The sequence below is a fragment of the Eulemur rufifrons genome, chromosome 7 (assembly GCF_041146395.1).
Source record: "Eulemur rufifrons isolate Redbay chromosome 7, OSU_ERuf_1, whole genome shotgun sequence".
In the NCBI taxonomy this organism is placed as follows: domain Eukaryota; kingdom Metazoa; phylum Chordata; class Mammalia; order Primates; family Lemuridae; genus Eulemur; species Eulemur rufifrons.
Genome location: NC_090989.1, coordinates 127,030,977 through 127,051,775, shown reverse-complemented (window position 1 = coordinate 127,051,775; position 20,799 = coordinate 127,030,977). Strand labels below are relative to the sequence as shown.

The following is a 20,799-nucleotide window of genomic DNA, read 5'->3' as shown; positions in this document are numbered from 1 at the left end:
CCAATTTCCTTCTTTCCACTCTAAAATGCATTCCAGTAATAAGAAGCAATGTTTTAAAGCATAGGCTAGCAATATTCTATATTAAAGTAATTTTTACTTTCAAAGAATATGCATATATAAATTATGCACATTGTAAGCTTTCTATGTAACTGTCAGAAAATGACCACCACAACTTACCTGGTGACCCCATTTAATAGTTAAGACTTATAAAATAAAATCTTGCTCATGGCCACACTTTAGAACAAGAGTGTTTTGTTTTGAATAAATTAAGGTTTGCCAGAAAAAATGAAGTCATCATAAATGCTACAACCAAAGTCCTACAGTAGTTTCCAGGATTCATCATGATAGTAATTTGTAAGATCAGAAATATGAGTAGGAATTCCTGTTTTCTCATCTATTTTTATCACCCAAATATCCATTATGAAGATAAATCACTTAAAAAACTTACCTGATGTCTTTTACAAAAATACTGTAGTTTGGGGATGATAAATTTGAAGAATATATTTTTACATCATTTAGATTATATTCTAAAGTCATTTTAACTGTCTTTCTTAAGAAATAATTAAAATGTATAGATTTCTGAATGTGCAGAAGAAAACTTGAACTTTTAGCCTGCTGGAAGTAGTCCAGAAGAAATTATGGAACTACGTCAAAAATACACTGTGTATGTATTGTTCGTCATTCATCTATTCATTAGAAAATATATAAGAGTATTTGTTATGTGCCAGACACTGTGCTAGTTGCTAGTTTACTGGTTTAGTTTGAAAACTGTGATTAAATTAAAAAGATTTTGGTTATAGTGGTTGAAATATACTTGGGAATAAACAGTAGTATATCCAGATTGCCTATTATTAATAAAATAATTCTGCATATTCTGGGTAGCTTTAAATATTAAGAAGTAGGACTTTCTTACATAATAATTGGTTGACACTCTTTGACCTCAATGTAAGACTAAAGTATTTAATGAACAAACACAGAGAATAAAGTTTTGATAAATAAGGCATTTTCTTGAAACCTTTAGAAATAAACTTGAAGTCTTTTGGCATTAGATTGACAGGCTTTCCTTTTGTGAAAGAGTAAGTGAATAAGGTTATATTTCATGTTTGCAGATCCTCCTCCTGTCGTAGGAATGATAAATAGTCTTGAAGAGCAGAGCTCTGGAATTCACTGTTCTAGGAGATCTTTCTCTACCAGTATAATTTTATGCTCATGTGGCAAGGTTTCACACTGAGGAATGAGATCAGATTTGCAGGGGCATGATATTTGCTGTTCTCGTTGTTTTGGTTCCCGAGGAATGCTTACCCCTTAGCCTCAAATGTGCTGTGGTATTAGCTGCTTTAAAATAGATTGCTCAAGACTCTTTATTTGGAAAACCTTAAATATGCATCGTGATGCATTACTTGCAATAAAAAATGAGGCTACAATTATATAAAACAAAACACTACAGCTGCTGACAGATGTCATTAGCAACTTACTCAAACACAGATCCTTTAAAAAGGAACTGCTAGACATCAGATTCAGGGAGTGAAGGTCATTATGGCTAAAGATGAAAAACTGTTGTCCAATACATTTATTGTTTTTTTTAATTTAACTTTTTGATGTTTTTTTGGGACCGTGGTATTTGATATAGTTTTAAAACCATTCTTCTGAATTACAGTGAATAACTGTATAAGGAATGAGGGGAGTAGAAAATCATCATGAGGCAAAAACCATCTTAATAATTGGTGCAAGCAAGATCCATCAGTGGATGCCAAAAATATGGTGAAAGTTTAAGGAGAAGTAGAATATTTACTGTAGGCTAAAAGTATGTCCCCAAGGTGTTTACTAATTACCAAGGGAAAAGTAGTAACTTTATGGAGGAGAAAGCTGACAAACACTAAGTGATCAAAGTTAACATTACCAGTAATAATAAAACAAATTAACATCTGATATAATGTGATCCCCTGAAGAGAGTACAACACTTATGTGATATTCTTGTCAAAAATGTATAACCTCATTTTCATCATGAGAAAACATTAAACAAACCCAATCGAGGCACAGTCTCCAAAATAACTGAGTAGTACTTTTCAGAAATGTCATGGTCATAAAACACAAGGGGATTGTTACTTGGTGGAGGTAACTAAGGTGGTGTGACAACTAAAGGTAATGTGGGTTCCTGGATAAGATTCTGAAATAGAAAAAAGACATTTAGTGGCACAACCAATGAAATTTCAGTAAGGCCTCAGTTTAGTTAATAGTTTGAACCGATGTTAATTTTATGGTTTTGGTAACTGTACTATCATTGTGTATGATATTATCATTAGGGGAACCTAGTTCAAGGTATGTGGGAATTCTGTACTATTTTTGTAGCTTTTCTATAAGTATAAACTTTTTTCAAAATGAAAAGGTAAAAAAGTTTTTTTCTTCTGGCAATCTGATATAGTGCTCTCACACTTATCCTGTGAGACTATGAAAGTGCTCCTCTATTATAATAAAGTGTCTTTGGTTTTAGAAATAATTATCTTGGATGAGGTCCAGGGTAGACTCCTATTACAAAAAAAATTTTTCAGTACTTTGTTGCTGACCACCATTTGTTACCTTATTTCCTCTAATTGTCTTTTAATAACAACTGTAGAGATAACCAAGTTGTATAATTTATATAGAGATATTAATTGGCCTCTGTTATATTTAGTGGATGAGTATATGGAAGAATTTGAAGATTAGAAATACTGTAGATGACATCCAAAGGAAAAGTGAATAAATAGGAGGTATTTGGGAGTGTGTTTCATCATGATTTTACAAAAAATATCACCATGTTGTCTAAGCTATTAAATAGAAATTATACAGTGTTGTAGAAGCTTGTCTTTTTTTGTATAAACTGTACTTTACGTGGGACTCAGCTACTAAGAAAGAAATCTCTGGGAGGAAGTAGGCCACAGAAGGAACTTTTTTTTGTCAAATACAGAGTAATTCACCTGTCATCCATTTGCAATTAGGGTCACATATTGGCCTTTCTAATTCTAAATCTATGATGTCACTGTCTGTGTATGGATAACCGTGTACCATGTAAACCGTGTTATACCTACACAGTGAAGGTTTATGACTATAGTGGCAAACACCACTACCAAACTAGACTTATTGAGGACAGTGGCTCTGTTCCTTTTTTTTTTTTCCCCCGTCTAGAATAGTACATAGTGATAAATAATTTACTGAATCAATGAATGAATACTAAAGACTGTGTAAGGTGGATTTCTATATTAAATATAAAATTCAGATGTCTACAGTAATGCAACTTTACGGTTGAACATTTAGAAGCCAAGCCATCAAAGTATTAATAGAAGTTTTCTAGAAAATTATCCATACTTGGTATTAAGGGCGTACACACTATTAAGGGCATCTAATATATCGTATTTGGTGATTTAAGAATATTATAAATTCCTTACCTGGATTTGTTTCATTGTATTTCAGGAACAGTGTGGACTCTGGTGGTGGCAGGGCATACATAACCTCTGGAAAGTTCTTTAAAGAGTTGACAATTGTGTTTTGCTTGAGAAGCTGGGAAGGAGAGAGATTGAAAAATTCTCATATTTCTGGAATATAATTCTTAGAAATCTTGTAAAACTTACTCTCATCAGAAAATATTTTCAAAATATAATTATTAATATTATTCATATTATAGCATAAGGAGAATTTAGTGGCATAGCCAATTTATATCATTAACTAGCTTAAAATGTACTAACTCTTCAGAGTAATACGTCTAAATATATTTTTCTGGAATATATATACTGAAACTAATAGCTTCTGCTTTATTAATAAAATTACTAATTTTACATTGTTATAAGAATAATTTTTTTTATAGACCTCATCAACCTCCTTTGACACAAAGGTATACATTAAAAATATCATGTTTTACTAGTTTAATAAAATGATTCTCTTCCTCATTATGGTACATTATACTTAGTCTAGCCAAGGCTTCCCTTCGAAGTCATTTATAAAAGGTAATGAATCTCCTTTAAAAAAGTAGATTTGGGTAGCCTACTTTAAACTCATTGGAGAAATAACCATGTGCAGTTGGCTGTGGGGGGGAAGGGGAAGGTTAACTTTTTTCATATTTAAATACTATAGCATGTTCATAAGAAGCTAAAATTGCTGGCTGGGCACCGTGGCTCGTGCCTATAATCCTAGCACTCTGGGAGGCCGAGGCAGGAGTATCACTTGAGTTCAGGAGTTTGAGACCAGCCTGAGCAAGAGCAAGAACTGTCTTTACTAAAAATAGAAAAAATTAGCCAGGTGTGGGCCTGTAATCCCAGCCACTCAGGAGGCTGAGGTAGGAGGATCACTTGAGCCCAGGAGTTTGAGGTTGCAGTGAGTTATGATAATGCCACTGCATTCTAGTCTAGCCAGGGCAACAAAGTGAGACTCTGTCTCCAAAAAAGAAAAGAACAGAAGAGAAGAGAAAAGAAACCAAAATTGCGAAAAGGTCTTATTTAATATTTTGCACTTTTTTTTAATGTGTGTCTAAAGGAGCCATTAATGCTGGGTAAAAGAAAGATATTGTAACTTTTATTCATTTTCTATGAATAATATAGGTGTTATATTGAAAAGTATGTGATTTTAATGTTATAAGATAAAAAACATTCATTTTTGATTTAAAACTTGGGGCAGATTGGAAAATTGATGAGGATTTGGGTCCTACCTCTGCACTATGTGATCTTGAGCAAGTCGATTTGTCTTTTTTAATCTCTTTTCTTATCTATAAAATCTTATGGTAAGAATAACTCTCTACCTTATGTAGTCTGTAAAGATTACATCAACTAAACATGATAATATATATGATAGCACCTAGCACCAGAGCAAGTTGCCTAACTATAGATTCCTCCACTTTAAAGCCACTGTGAATGGTGCCCCCTGGAGGTGTACTGAACATACATTGTGCCTAGAATGTAATGGTCACTCTTAATTAGCTGTGGTTAAATTAATTAATTAGCTGTGGTTAAATGAGAAAATACCTTTGAAAGAGTGTTGTGAGCTGAAGTACTGGAAAAATAGAAGCATAAAAAATATTTAAATGTTATAACATAGTTAACCAAATTGATGCAGTTTTATAGGATTTTCATATCACAAACCCCAAATCTGTACAAATGGACTCATTCAGGTCTTACTCAAAAATTAATTTTACCTGATTTCAAACCAATAAAAAAAGTAATACTATATAATACTATTTATAAGCAACAGATTTTGGGCTATTTCAAATCATTTCGTTTTATTCTTTTTGTGTAGGGGGAAAAAGTCATTAGTCTGCATTTATAATCGGGACTAGCTTCCTGTAAAATTATTTATTTTAACTTTTTATTTATAGATTTTGAAATTTACAATTCTAAATACAGCAATAGTAAGGCACTGCATTTTTGCAGGAAACAAAAAGCACAATTAACATAAAGTTAGAGCCAGCCACAAATAAAATATTCTAGCAAACTGTGTAAAGGGGGAAAATGCTCTGGAAGGCAGATGCCAAGAAATGTTACATAGGTGGCCTTATTACTTTGGAAAGAAAAGAATATAGTAGATTAGTAGGAGAAAAAGGAGGAGGAGTAAGAGGAGGAGGAAGGTAGGTAGCAAATGCTATTGAATAAGCACTTAGTGTTAGGTAGTGTTTTAAGCACTTTATGTAGATGACATCATTTAATCCTCCTAACTACCTTTTGAGATAGGTCCCCACTTTACAGATGAAGTTGCTGAGTCTTAGGTTAAGTAATTTTTCCCAAAACCTTGCAGCCAGGATTCAAAGGCAGAGTTTTTGGCTCTAGAACTCATGCTTTTAACCACTGTGCATACTGCCTCCATGAAACCGATAGCCATCATCTATTGATGCACCGAAGATAGTTTGTGTATTTTTTGTGATTTTTTTTTTTTTTTTTTTTTGTGAGACAGAGTCTCACTCTGTCTTTCCGGCTAGAGTGCAGTGGTGTCATCATAACTCACTGCAACCTCAAACTCCTGGGCTCAGGTGATCCTCTTGCCTCAGCCTCCTGAGTGGCTGGGACTACAGGCCTACACTCTGCGAATTTTTTCTATTTTTAGTAGAGACAGGTCTTGCTCTTGCTCAGGTTGGTCTCAAACTCCTGAGCTCAAGCAATCCTCCTCCCTCGGCCTCCCAGAGTGCTAGGATTACAGGCATGAGCTTACCATGCCCAGCTGTGAATATTTTTTTTGGTGGCATCATGGGATTCTCTTGGACTAAGGGCATGATTTGGCCCTTTTAAAAAGTAATGAGCTAATTCATAGTACACCTGGTGTCCTGAAAAATAATAACCCTTGTAAGAATACCTCAGCAGTAAGCACGTTACCTGTCTTCCTAGATGGATTTTTTTAGCATTCATATCTGCATAATGTATATTATTATATAATATGTAATAATTTCACTTAATCTTTCTAACTTTAATAATTGTCAAAACAAGTAAATAGATGAAAGGATAGCATAGGAATGATAAAGGGTAAGTGTGGAATTACATCACTGATTTTTTTTTTTAAGGCGGGGATTGATTTAGAATTTTTATCTTCCTGGCAGAATACCCTGTGGCTAGTAGGAGTATTTGATTTCTTTAATAGATTCTCACAAGTATGGGCTTAATATCTAGTTGATTGAAGTAGTATTATTTTAGGTATAGAAATAATGAAACTCTATAGTTCATTCTTTATGAAAATATTTTATTCCAAACCATTTCTTTCTGCTTGATGAAAGAAAGGGTATTTATTGAATTTTCTTTAAGGAGCGACTTGTGATTTTTTCCCCCCCCTACCTTGGACTGTTTTAGAATCAAATAAGCAATAGTCTTAGATGACTAACATCTGTTCAGTTTTTCCTACTACAAAATCCTTAAAAATGTATAGTGACTAAATTATTTTATTCTTAGGTATTATGTTTTCTTTCCTTTTGTCTTCTTTTATAATGCTTTTTAAAAAATAACTTTACCCTTCTCAGCTTTAAGGCCTAACTTCCAAATTCTAAAAGAGGTCCTCTTCTAAAAGGAAATTGATATTTTGGGTGGAAGGTTTTAGCCAGATCTGAGATTCCCTATTATAATTATTAAATATCTTTGAAGCAGTTTTTATTAGTTACTTTAATTCAGATAAGCTAATTCTGGCTTCTTTTCTCTTAAATTGATTTTTTTTTTTAAAAAAATAATCTACTTTAGCTGTACCAAATGACACCTGATTTAATAAGAATGTTCTGACTGTATGAAGTCCAAGGGGGTCAGGAGACATGTTTGTGGAAGTGTGGAGTTTGATATTTATTGTTATTCTAGTGGACTCAACCTCCCACCCCTTGCATCTTCTGTACTGTATTTCTTCTGTGGCTGCTTTATCCTTATCTTTTCTCTGTAGAGGTCAAGAAGAGGGCTGTTTAACTGTGCTCCCGGCTGAGTGAATGTGGAATGGACTAGAGCAAGGATGACAGACATGTAGCTGACATGCTGCATACCCGTTCCTATGTTGTTGCAGGCACCAGGTCATAGTATACTTTCTTTCTTAGCCATAAGGCAGTTTCATGATTTTCTCAACCTCAGGGAGCCAGAAGTTTCAGTTTCAGTGAAATCTATTTGTTATCTGGAATAGAGAGTTTGGGATGATTAACAAAAGTTCTGCTTTTTTCCCTTTTGCCTAGGATTTAATGTAGCCCAAGATTAAGAGATCTTACTTTCTGTCCTAGGTTGATAAGTATGCTAGCAGTTTAGTAACCTTCCAAGTGCACTCAAACATACTTGGATTTATCGTGACAAACTGATCCCCCCAGCCCCCTTTTGTGAAATACTCTGTTAGGAAACCTTTAGACACCACCACAGTTCATTTTTGGACTAATATTCTATAAATTTACACTCAGAAAGTTATCCGTGGTGAGGGTTGGGGAATAGGTTGTGTTTTCCAACGTTAACCCCAACCAAGGCAGCCATTAATCTATTTTCTGTCTGTATAGCTTTGCCTTTTCTGGATATTTCATATAAATGAAGTAATATAATATTTGGCGTATTGTGTTTGGCTTATTTCTGAGCATAATGTTTTTGAGGTTTGTCTATTTTGTAGCACATATCTGTAGTTAGTTAATTTATATTCGTGAGTATTATTACATTATTAGTACATTTTTTCAATACATTCACAGTTTGTGAGTCCATTCCATGAACATTGGTTATTTCTAATTTTTGGCTGTTATGAATAAATCTGCTAGGAACATTGGTGTTGAAGTCGTTGTATGAATATGTCTTTTCATTTCCCTTGGGTAGATACCTAAGAGTGGAATTGGTGGGTCATATGATAAATTCATGCTTAACTTTTTAAGAACTGCCAAACTATTTTCCAAAGTAGCTGTACCATTATATACTTCCATCAGCAGTGTATGAGGCTTCCCGTATCTCCACATCCTTGTCAACATTTGTTCCTGTCAGTATTTTTTATTATACATATCATTCTGTAACTTAAATTTTTCTCTCAATATTTTGAAGATTTATCCATGTTGATACATGTAACTCATTATTCATTCTCACTCTTGAAAATCGAGCCATAACATGAAAAATGGCTTCCCAAAATTCAGTTTATAAAATGTAGGGTTGCATTATTATGTGGTTATCGAAAAACACATCTGTACTGTCACAAAAGGCACAACAGTAAAGTGGTGAAATTTACACTTAACACCACACCTGCACACTAAGAAAGTCTACAAATGTTCATAAGGCAATCTTTTCCTAAGTCCATTTTACTGCTTCTACAAAAAATAAGAATTTTAGCTTTATTTGAGAAATGGGCAGTGAAAGTATAAAGAAGCCAGTTACAAAAGGCCACATATTGTATGATTCCTTTTACATGAGATGTCTAGAATAGGTAAATCTACAGAGACAGAAAGTAGATTAGGGAGGAGTTGCTGGGGCAAAGGCGATTAGTGGGAGATGGGGAGTGCCTATTAATTAGTATGGGGTAATTTTTTGAAATGGGGTAATAAAAATGTTCTAAAATTTGTTGTGGTTATGCTTGTAAAACTCTGAGTGTATACTATAAACCATTGAATTGTATACTTCAGATGGGTGAATTCTATGGTATATGCATTATGTCCCAATAAAGTTGTTAAACATGATATATGAGCCTTTATAGAAAGTATAACTGATATAAAAAATTATAAAGAAGAAAGTAAAAAGTACTCTACATCCCAGCTGTTGTTTTTCAATAATTATGGAGATATAGTATCATTCTAAGTGACTGTTTAATAAATTTCATTGAGTGAATGTACCATAATTTATTTAACTGATTTCCTAATAATGGGCATTTAGATTGTGTTCAATAAGCTGTGTTGCAAGTGGGATCATTGTAAGCATATTTTTGTGAACTTGTCTTTTCAGGATAAATTTTAGAAGTAAAATTATTGGATCAAAGATTAAATGCATTTAAAATTTTGAATCGTACTTCAAAATTGCCCTTCAATAAGATGCTCCAGTTTGTCCTTTCCCAGCAATAACATGATAATGTCTGAGTTGCCATACTCTTGGGTATTGTCCAAATGCCATACTGCGGGGATATTATCAGTATTTTTATCTTTGCCAATTAGGGGGAAATTAACTTATTTATATTTGCATTTCTTTGTGTAACTTGTTATATGTCCGTTCAAAAAATTTTTATTTTGTTTATCTCTTTTGTTCCTTTTTTGGGGGGGGTAATGTTCTATTTTTGTATTAATGTGTAGAAAGTCTTTTTACTTTTGGTCTGTTGTATAAGATAAAAATATTTTTCCAGTTTGTTTATATTTCACATTTATTTATGGTGTTTTTCCCACTGTATAGAAGTTATACATTTTTGTTTAGTCATATTTATTACTTTAAAATAGCCTTAGTAACTTGGCTACATTCCAAGATTATTAAAAATTCTGTCATATTTTAAAATTATTTTAATGATTTTCTTTCTTATGTTTAAATCTTTTATCCATTTGGCATTTATTTAGTATAAGAAGTAAAGGAGAGATCCACTTCATCCTACCCTCTGACAAATTTTTATTACTATCAAATGTTAAATTATCACATATCCTTGAGCCTGTCATTTTAGTTTATTGGTAAACTCTATTAGTTGACAAATGTACGCCACTACCACATTCCTTTAATTATTACAGTTTTAAGTAATATATTTTAATAACTGGTAGACTAAATTCTGTTGTTAGAAAGGCAGAATAGTATAGAGATTAAACCCAAGGGTTTTGCAATTTGTTAGTTCGCTGAATGACCTTGGGCAAGTTATTTAACCTTTTGGTCCCTCCCTCAGTTCAATAGGGGTAATAAAAGTATCTCACAGTGGAGTTACAGGAACAGAACAGCCCTCTTCTGCTTCATTAACTTTTTCCTCATTACTGGATCTTTCCCATCCATAAGCTAATATGCTATTTTTCTTCTATCCTTTTTAAAATCCCTCTTTCTCTGCCAGCTATTGTTCCAGTTCCATGCTCCATTTGACAGTAATTGTGTATACTTGGTGTTTCCAGTTCTTCTCCTTGAATTCTATATTAAACTCAACACAGGGCAAAAGCCTCTACCAGTACCTTGAATCCACTCTTGTCATGATCACTAGTGACTTCCATATTGTTAAATTCAGTGGTCAATCCCTGTCCTTACTTGAAACCTGTTGGTAGAATTTGATGCAAGTACCTCCTCCTTGGTATACTTTCTGCATTCTTTTCCAGAATATCTCACTCTTGGTTTTCTGCTCCCCATTGGTTTCTTTTGTTCTTCCCTACCTCTTAATGTGTATAGCTTCAAAGCTTAGTCATTTGACCTTTTCACTTTTCGATCGACATTCATTGCCTTGGTGATTTCATCTAATTTCTTGTCTTTAAATACTGAAGAGATCAACCTAGCCCTCTTTCCTGAACTCCAAGCTTATATATCCAATTAATATTTGACATCTCCACTTAGCTATCTGATTGACATTTCAAACTCAGTATGTTAAAAATGAATCTCCTGTTCTTTGTCTTCCAAAGCAGTTTCACCTGTAGAACTTCCTTGTCCCTGTTGCTGGCAGATCCATCTTTCTAAAGTATTGCAGCCAGAAACAGTGGAGTCATCCTTGACTTAAAGTTTTTACTTGATCTTTGTTAATATGTGAGAAAGCTGTGGGAAGTAGTAATAGTATATTTATAGTATTAAACTTATTAATTTTGTAATAGTTTTTTTTTGTTTATGTATTTCCACATATAAAAGCATATAATCTATAAGTATCATTTGACTTTCATCTAAATTTTAACTGTTGTTTAATTCTCTTGTCTAATTGTACTGGGTAGCAGATTCATTTCTTGACATTAAGCTTCTATCAGCTAATTTTGACTGAAATATTAAACAGCTTTGAAATCAGAATTCAGTGACTCTTGAATTGCTTGAAATAATACTAATTCTTCCCAGGACTAGTACAACATGAAATTTGGAATTCCTGGGAGAGTTGTGCCATATCTGATAATGCATTGTTAGTTGACATCAATTCCGATAGTACTTATAATTGTACACTTAATTTTTAGATTCATTGAGAATTACACTGAGTTTTTAAATAAACATTTATATTTAGTTTGGGAATGACCTTAATCCAAAGTATATTATTCTACAGTATTGTACTCTTTCAAGTATAACAAAATACAGACCTCTTCATGAGTAATTTGGGTTGAAAGATAAGATGCTATTTTCATCCAGATCCCTAGGTCTCTGTTCTCTCAATGATTAAGAACATTATTTTTTTTTATATTAAAGGACAGCTGAAGTTTCAGCCTAAGTAGAAGAATATTAACCTCTTCTGTAGAAACATATTCTATGGCCTTCTCTGCCTAAATTAAGGTGAGTAGTTTTTAAAATGCTTAGGGAAGTGGATATTTTAGGAATGCATGTTAAACCTTCTCTTATTTTGTTTCTTTATGAATTGTTACTAGAGATGGTGAAACATTTCGTTAGGAAAAAGGCAAGTAAGGACATGATGGAGAATAAAAGAAATTAATATGTGTTAATACTTGGAGTAAAGTTTTAATTATTGTGGGGAGGAAAAAGGTGCATGATGACTACAGGCAAACCTCAAAGATATTGCAGGTTCAGTTCCAGACCACCTCCATAAAACAAATAACCACAATAAAACAGGTCACATGAATTTTTTTTTGGTTTCTCAGTGCATATGAAAATTATGTTTACACTATACTGTAGTCTATTAAGTGTGTAATAGCATTATGTCACAAAGAAAAAAAGAATGTACATACCTCAATTAAAAAAATACCTTATTGCTAAAAAAATGCTAATAGTCATCTAAGCCTTTAAATGAGTTGTAATTTTTTTGCTGATGGAGAGTTTTACCCTGATGTTCATGGCTGCTGACTAATAAGGGTGGTGGTTTCGGAAGGTTGGGGTGGCTATGACAATTTCTTAAAATGAGATGACAGTGAAGTTTTCATTGGTTGACTCTTCCTTTCATGAAAGATTTCTTTGTAGTGTGTGATACTTTTTGATAGCAATTTACCCATAGTAGTAGTTCTTTCAAAATTGGTGTCAGTCGTCTAACTGCTTTATCAACTAAGTTTATGGAATGTTATAAATCCCTTATTGTTATTTCAACAATGTTCACAGCATCTTCATGAGAAATAGATTCCATCTCAAGAAATCACTTTTGGCTGGGTGTGGTGGCTCACACCTGTAATTCCAGCACTTTGGGAGGCCAAGGAAAAGGGATGACTTGAGGTCAGGAGTTTGCGACTAGTGAGGGCAACATAGCGAGACCCCATCTCTAAAACAAACAAACAAAAAAAACAGCTGGGAGTGGTGGCTTATGCTTGTAGTTCTAGCTACTTGGGAGGCTGAGTTGGGAAGATTGCTTGAGCCCAGGAATTTGAAATTACTTTCTTTGCTCATTTATAAGAAGCAATTCCTCATCCATTACAGTTTTATCATGAGCAGCAATTCAATCACATCTTCAGGCTCCACTTCTAATTCTAGTTCTCTTGCTATTTCCACCACGTCTGAAGTTACTTCCTCCACTAAATCTTGAATCCCTCAAAGTCATCCACGAGGGTGGGCATCAACTTCTTTCGAACTCTTGTTTATGTTGATATTTTTACCTCCTCCTATGAATCATGAATGTTCTTAATGGCATCTGGAATGGTGAATCCTTTCCAGAAGGTTTTTAATTTACTTTTCTCAGCTCCATCACAGAATCATTATCTATTAATATGGCAGCTACAGCTTTATGAAATGTATTTCTTAAATAGTAAGACTTGAAAATTGAAATTACTCTTTGGCCCATGGGCTGCAGAATGTATGTTGTGTTTGCAGGCATGAGAACAACATTCCTGTCCTAGTATATTTCTGTCAGAACTCTTGGGTGACCAGGTGCATTGTCAATGACAATATTTTGCAAGGAATTTTTTTTTTCAGAGCAGTAGGTTTCAACGTGAGCTTAATATATTTAGCAAAGTATGCTGTCCAGGCTTTGTTGTTCCATGTATAGAGCACAGAGTAGATTTATCATGCTCCTTAAAGACCCTTGGATTTTGAGATGAGAAATGAGTGTTGCCTTTTACTTAAAGTTCCCAACTTCATTAACCATTAACAAGACAGTCAGCTTGTCCTTTGAAGCTTTGAAGGCAGATACTGACTTCTCTCCTCTAGCTATGAAAGTCCTACATGGCATCTTCTTCCAGTAGAGGGCTGTCTTGACTGTTTAGTGTAGCCACCTTCATCAGTTTTCTTAACTAGATCTTCTGGATAACTTGCTGCAGCTTCTCCATCAGTACTTGCTGCTTCACCTTGCACTTCTGTGTTATGGAAACGGCTTCTTTTATTTAAACCTGATGAACCAACCTCTGCTAGCTTCCAGGTTTTCTTTGGCAGCTTCGTCACCTTTCTCAGCCGTCCCAGAATTGAAAAGAGTTAGTACCTCACTCTGGATTAGGCTTTGGCCTAAAGGAATTTTGTGACTGGTTTGATCTTCTATCCAGACTGCTAAAACTTTCCCCATATCAGCAGTAAGGCTGATTTACTTTCTTATCATTCATGTGTGCACTGGAATAGCACTTATAATTTCCTTTAAAGAACTTTTCCTTTGTATTCAGAACTTGGCTAACTGTTTAGTGCATGAGGTCTAGCTTGTTGCCTAACTTTGCTTTCGACATGGCTTCCTCACTAAGCTTAATCATTCCTAGCTGTTGATTTCAGGTGAGAAACATGCAACTCCTCCTTTCAGTTAAATGCTAGGAGTCCATTGTAGGGTATTAATTGGCCTAATTTTCATATTGTTTCTCAAGGAATAGGGAAGACTGAGGGGAGGAAGAAAGACAGGGAATGGTGATCCATTATGATTAGATTGAGTTTGTTGGAATTATTGCAATTATTGATTGAGTTCACTGTCTTATATGGGTGTGGTTTATGGTGCTCCAAAACATTTATAATATTCTCATCAAAGATCACTGATTAGGCTATGTGTGGTGGCTCATGCTTATAATCCCAGCACTTTGGGAGGCTGAGGCAAGAGGATTGCTTGAGGCCAGGAATTAGAGACCAGTGTGGGCCACATAGCAAGACCCCATCTCTACAAAAATAAAAATAAAAAAAAATTAGCCAGGCAAGGTGATGCACATCTGTAGTATCAGCTACTTGGGAGGCTGAGGCAGGAGGATCACTTGAGCCCAGGAGTTTGAAGTTGCAGTGAGCTATGATGACATTACTGCACTCTAGCCCAGGCAACAGAGCAAGAACTTGTCTCAAAAGAAAAAAAAAAGATCATGTATCATAGATTACCATGATAGATACAATAATGATGAAAAGGTTTGAAATATTGTGAGAATTACCAAAATGTGACACAGAGACATGAAGTTAACACATGCTGTTGGAAAAATAGTACCAAAAGACTTGCTCAACACAGGGTTGTCACAAACCTTGAGTTTGTAAAAAATGTAGTATCTGTGAAGTGCACTAAAGTGAATCTCAATAAAATGAGGTATGCCTGTATTTGCAGCTTGCTTATAAGGTTTAATTCTTTTCAGGAAATTAGTTAACAGAATTGAAAAATGACTTGGATGAAAACTTTCTACTATTAAGGTAAGGGTTTGTATTATATACTAGATAAACTGATTCTTTGTCAGGAATAAGTACTAGTCAGTTATGTACATGGGTATTGTACTGAGTATGGTGATCATAAGCCCAGTTTGCTTGGAACAATTCCTTTGCATGACTGTCATCCTGTCTTAATTACTTTTTGCACTCCTGTGTTAGTTTCTGTAGCTTCTGTACAAATTATAACAAACTTAATGGTTTAAAACAACACAATTTTTTTTTCTTCCATAGTTCTGTAGGTTAAAAGTCCAGTATGGGTTATACTAGGCTAAAATTGAGGTGTCAGAGAATCTGTTTCCTTTTCATTCATTCTTTTGACAAAATTTAGTTCCTTGTGATTGTAGGACCTGGGGTGCCCATTTTCTTGTTACTTGTAAACTCTGCTATTCCTAGCTTCTCCAGGCAGCTGCATCTTGGCTCATGGTCCCCTTCCTCCATTTTCAAAGCCAGCAACAGCTAATTAAATTCTTCTCATGTGCATTTCTTTGTCCCTTCTTCCTAGCATCTCACTCTCTGGTTCATGTGATTAGATTGTGCCCACCAGGATAATTTAGATTAATCTCTCTATCTCAGGGTCCATAAAGTCTTTTTGCCATGTAAGGTAACATAGACATAGGTTCTAGGGATTAAGACACGGGCGTCTTTGGAGGTGGAGAGGGCCATTATTTTGCCTTCCACAGCTCCCTTTCAGTCTCAGAAGTGTTCCAGTTTGGGCAATAAATTATATGGTCATCTCATTTCCAAGTAACCACTTTAATTATTTAAAATATGACCAAAAACCAAACTCAGCTTCCTATCTCTCTCTCTTTCAAATTTATGTTTCAGTTTCTTTCCTTTTCCATTTCTCTCTTGCTTCCCTTTAACACTTCTGCAAAGATCATGTGTGGTTATCCTGGATCACTTGCTAAATGTCAGGAAGGAGTGCATGACTCTTTTTTTTTTTTTTTTTTTTTGAGAGAGAGGGTCTTGCTCTATTCCCAGGCTAGAGTGCAGTGGCATCATCATAGCTCATTGCAACCTCAAACTCCTAGGCTCTAGTGATCCTTCTGCCTCAGCCTCCTAAGTAGCTGGGACTACAGGTATGCATCACTACATTGAGCTAATTTTTCTATTTTTTTATAGAGATAGGGTCTCACTATGTTGCTCAGGCTGGCCTTGAATTCCTGGCCTGAAGTGATCCTCCTGCCTCCAAAAGTGCTGGGATTATAGGTGTGAACCACTGCACCCTGCCCAAGCCACATGTTTTATAGTATGCCCACGTACATCATTCTTTTACTGCTTTTCCATTAAAGCCCACCATTCATTCTCATGTTCCTCAGTGTTTACTAACAAGGTGTAATCCTGAGGTTGTACCATCTAAAGTTGTGCTGCTGCTTGTGGTTGGCTTTGTCTTTACTCTGTTACATGTGAAGAATAGGGATTAATAAAGGCTTTTGTCCTCCACTACCTTTTAGACATTACTTTATACTAAAGAATTAGCTGGGCATTACGTTTATTTAAAGAACTGTTATATCATAGAAACAAATAATTTTACTAGCATGTCTGCCTTTTAATAAAGTAAGTACTGAATGTTTTTATTTCACATTTTTGGAATGTTTTTATTTATTAGATTAAACTACATTAATTGAAGAAAACAATTATGTATTTTATGTGTATCTAAAGACCAAATTACCATTTATATCTTACTCTTCAACTTAAATTTGTAATCTGGAATTTTCCCCAAAGCACAGAATGTAATTTGTATTCAAATGGATTAACTTGTTCTTTAGTGAGCCTGAAAAAAAGACCAATTTAAGATTGTTAATTGTATATTTTATTTTAATAAGCTAAATAGGTATTTGATACTTGATAATTTATATATACTTGTGTCCTTAATTTAATAATGAATCCATCAGCATTTAGATTTAGTAAGTAACTCATAAGATAAAACCGATGCTACATACTTCTAAAGTTAATTTCTTTCTTTTCAGTTTACAATGCCAGTTTTACACTCCATTTGCTGTCAGTGAAAATGTAGGCGGCAGACATACCACATATTTATCATCACTGAGTTCACTATATCATACAGAAAAAGTACATTAATATGCCATATAGAAAATCTAACACACATAAACAACCACTTAGCATTTTAAAGAACATATCTGACTTATTGATTAGCTTAAATATCTTTTAGTAGAGTTAGACACCCACGCAGAGTGCCTACATTCATGTAAGTTATCAGAACAAGTGCTGCTTTTGCTGATGAATGAGCATGTCTCTTCTTTATGTAGCATGGCGAAGATCAAACCTTGTAAAGCTTTTCCCTCTCCATTGGAATCCCTCAATCTTAACACAGTTAAACTATTCCCAGGGTTCTTCAGATAAAGCTCACTCTGAAAAACATTTTTTAAAAGTCTTATTTAACATTTACATTTATGTTTCATGTTGTGAGTCTCTTTTCCTGATGTTTGTGCTTTTATTCTCTGTCCTAGGCCAATCATGGAGTGGGGGTGGGGACTTTTCCTGATTTCTGTTTTCTCTATGAACTCTGTGTCCTTCTGTGGGCTCATACCTGTAAATAGGATCAAATTGGATGTGTATTTTTCAAATATGTACAATACTTGTTAGATTTTTTTCTCATTGGAATATTTTATTGATACTAGAAAATATCAAAAGATAGTGTTTAGTTCATATAGATACTGACCTAAACTTGAGAAAATTTTAATAAGGGATAATATAGATAAGAAAAAATGGAGGAAGTGAATGTAATTGATACAAAGCATAAAGAGCACATGAATTATTTTTCTTTTAGTCTTCTGTGGGCATTTACTTTGCATGCATTCCAGAATCAGGACGTTTTAAAAGAAGGATGTCCTAGCTTTTTGTTTTAGTGAGACAAAACAATAGGAAGGTATGTGTTTAAAAGTTTTATAGTTTCCTCAGATACTTAATTTAGCCCTCTGGTTTATATCCTGACCTTCTTTCTCTCTCTCTCTCAAAAACAAAAACAAAAATCCAGAATATTTAAAAATTATGCTTCCTTGCAGTACATTCTAAGATCCTGCTTGTTCAGTAACGTTAGGTAGGGTTTTTGCAAGTGCTCTCTTTATGGGTATGTGTCCTCCTTGCTTGAGTTATTCCTTCTGGACTGGAACGATCTTATAAAGCCAGTCATTCAATTTTTCTTTATTTTAGTTGATTTCCACAGGTATATTCGTAGAATTTGTTAAATAGTACAGTATAATCTTCAGCTTTTGCTCTTTATTCTTCCCTTCCTTTTCAAGATTTTTAACTGTTACATCTTCATAGAGAACTCTAAAATCTGTAGCTCTATAAAATTTGACCTTATTCTCATGTTTCCGTCTCTCACTCCGCTTCCTACTATCTTAAATTCTTTGCTTCCCTGCAAAGTGAATGTCTGGAATTGAAAGTATCATCTTGCCACTAACCTGTTTTCTCCAGCCAAATCCAACAATACTTAGTTTACATTATCCTTTAGGGTCTTTATATTAGACCTAGGAATTTAATGTCTTTTTCTTCCTCACCCATCGTATCTAATTGGTCAGTGTGTAGTTTTAGCTCCTGCCAGTTCTGTACCATTCACAAAAGTCTAGTTCGCTCCTCTACAGCCTTATTTGTAGAATACTGCAGAAGTCTCTTAATTGGTATCTTTGCTATCCTCAAATCTGTCCCATATATTGCCGTCAGATTAATCTTTTTCCTAAAGCATTGCTTTTACCCTGCCACTCTCCTGCTTAGGAACCTTCATTGGCCCCATTTTTCCTATACGTTGAAATTTGTAATCTCCAGCCTGGTATTCATGGTTCTACCATAAATGCTCCTAATGTACTGCTTAGTTTTTTCTTCCACTGTCTAGTAACAAAGACTCTTTCATTTCTGTCAGGATGGTCCCAACATGCTGAGAACATTCCTACATTTGCATGTCTTTCCTCATTTTATAGTGTTTAAGATCTTTTCTCCTTTTTGCTCTGTTATCCTACTTTCTTTTTGCCCATCTGAAGCCTACATACTTTTTTCCAACTTTCAGTTCTTGTCCTGCCCCCTCTGTGAAATCTAACTGAACAGTGTGGTCCACTGTGATTTCACCATCTTCTGAATTCCTGTTTTGCTTTGTTGCTACTAACAAAGCACTTTCTGTTTAGTGTTTTGCACTGTTACTTGTTTTTATTAATATTTTTAGTTGAGTCTAGGTCCTGTGTTACTAACTGAATTTTAAGTGTCAAGAGAGCAGGGACCATGTTATATTTTTTTGCATCTCTCTTGGGGCTAAGTACAGTTCATTACAAATGCTCACTCATTTTTTTCCCGTAAATATTAATTGGTTGCCTACACCCAAGCACCATTGATACAGAGTTAAACAAGAGAGGTATGGACTCTACTTTCATGGATTGTATACCCTAGAAAGGAGAGTTGGTGTTCTATAGGTAATTTCACGGTTACCTAATTAGTTATTAATACATTTGAGGAATGCGGTTTGTCACTTTTTGACAAGTGGAAAAAAACACAAAATTTCCCTTTTTTGTCTGCTGTTGTCACTGATATATGTAATTTTTCTTACTTTAAAAGAAAATTTTAATACAGTAAATTCTTGAAATTATGGGTTTTGAAATGGTCAAATTTTATTCTTTTCTCCCAAATATACGTAATACTGATATGCTCTATGTCTGGGTAAATTCAGTAGACAAAATAAGGGAAAAAATGATTAATACATTCTTGCTAGTAGAACAATTGCGGTAAATTTGTATACCATTTATGTGATATGTAAACCCATGTGCAATAATTAAGAGATGATAAAAATATTTCTAAAAGGAAGATTCCCTAAACTCAAACAATTAGTAATTCTTAGTATACTAAAGCTCTCATTTGTAGGAGAATAAGATTGGATTAAAAGTAAGTACATTATTAGATACATTATTATTTTAGTTTTAAGTATTTAAATACATTATTAGATACATTATTATTTTAGTTTTAAGTATTTCTTCTAGTGGCTTGAAGAACGTCACATATTTCATAGGTATGATTTTTTGAGGTTGTAATAACCATGGAAAGTTAATGTTGAAAGAATGGCAAAGTATGCAGTGAAACTAAAAATTATGGCATTTGCAAATGTAAAATCATAATTTACATAAATGTTATAGTTAGGAACATTATGAATGTAAATATGCCTTCTCTATTCTCAGTCCTGTAATGCCATTCTTTGTCCAGTGGGAGATGAAGAGTGATGTTGAGACGGCTGTTTAACCTATTATAGCAGCTTTAAAAAAATTAAATAGCATTGATGTAAACATAAGAAGCGAAAAGGGTATTTATCTCCATTAAGTGACATAAAAAGCCATGGTAAGAATAACAGGCAGTGGTTGTGCATTAAGAAGTGAAATCCCTAAATTCAGTTGCTAATTATAAGCACAAGGACAATTGCCTCCCACATACTTAAATGTTGTGTATTTTCTTTAAAGAATAAATTCAGAGTTCTTGAAGTGCTGAATGTGGCTTTCATTTTTTTCATTTCCCCTTAGCATATATATTAAAAAAAAAACAATAAAACACTTCTGCTGGACTGTGATTTTGATGGATATAGGTAGAATATTAAACCAAATGCTACAAAGATAATTCACATGATTGCTCTTGGATTGTCTTTATTGTGTGCCTTCCCTGCTTCCTACTATTAAAAAACAAATGTTTAGTAGTAAAGTTAAAATTATTTAAGCATATTTGA

At 34.1% G+C, this 20,799-nt stretch overlaps 1 protein-coding gene across 1 annotated transcript in view; it reads left to right on the top strand.

Annotated features, from left to right (window-relative positions):
* Window positions 1-11,812: 11,812 nt before the first annotated feature.
* TBC1D5 (TBC1 domain family member 5) overlaps window positions 11,813-20,799 on the top strand; it is a 430,335-nt gene continuing 421,348 nt past the window's right edge. Inside the window, exon 1 of the mRNA XM_069475443.1 lies at window positions 11,813-11,828. The gene's annotated coding sequence lies outside the window, so the exon portion shown is untranslated. The remainder of the gene's footprint in view (window positions 11,829-20,799) is intronic.